This window comes from Anas platyrhynchos, chromosome 3, assembly GCF_047663525.1.
Source record: "Anas platyrhynchos isolate ZD024472 breed Pekin duck chromosome 3, IASCAAS_PekinDuck_T2T, whole genome shotgun sequence".
NCBI classification, from domain to species: domain Eukaryota; kingdom Metazoa; phylum Chordata; class Aves; order Anseriformes; family Anatidae; genus Anas; species Anas platyrhynchos.
In genome coordinates, this window is record NC_092589.1 from 4,663,409 (window position 1) to 4,664,028 (window position 620).

A 620-nucleotide genomic window follows, 5' to 3' on the forward strand; every position below is an offset into this window, starting at 1 on the left:
TGAGCAAGAAATAACATGCTTCTGTCAGACCCTCAGAGAAGTTGCCGTGGGTAGCTGTTAAATGAAAAAGAATCAGGACAGCTTGGGTCCACAGACAAGATGACAATTTTTCAGCCTCGGGTTAGTCAAGGCACATATTGTGCAACTCTGCTGCCTGAGTAGCACATATAGTACTGGAGGAAATTAATCATCTGTACTGATGGAGAGAAAAAATCATCAAGAATTAAAAAACGATGATCGTTAGCAGGAGAGCAAGCACATGCCCGTGACACTGCAGCTACACTTCACCAGCAATTTATTCCTCAGATCTTCTGCAGTTGGAGCTGACCAGGCGCTTCATCATGGGTGAGCAGTGAGGAGTCCCACGCCTGGTTGCCTGGAGCCCACAGGAGGCAACAGCTTCATCCCCAGGTCCACATGCACAAACCGCTGGCCATCAAGAGTGCTTGGGTCTAGCTTACGGGTCAGTAGAAGCACACATGGCCTTGGGGATTTCATCTGGTGGTGTAGAGTTCCTTTTCAAACTGCACAGTAACTAATTTTAAAGAATATTCTAAAATGGCCACATTTAAAATTCTGAGTTAACTTACCATGTACAACAAACCAAACAACAGCAATGG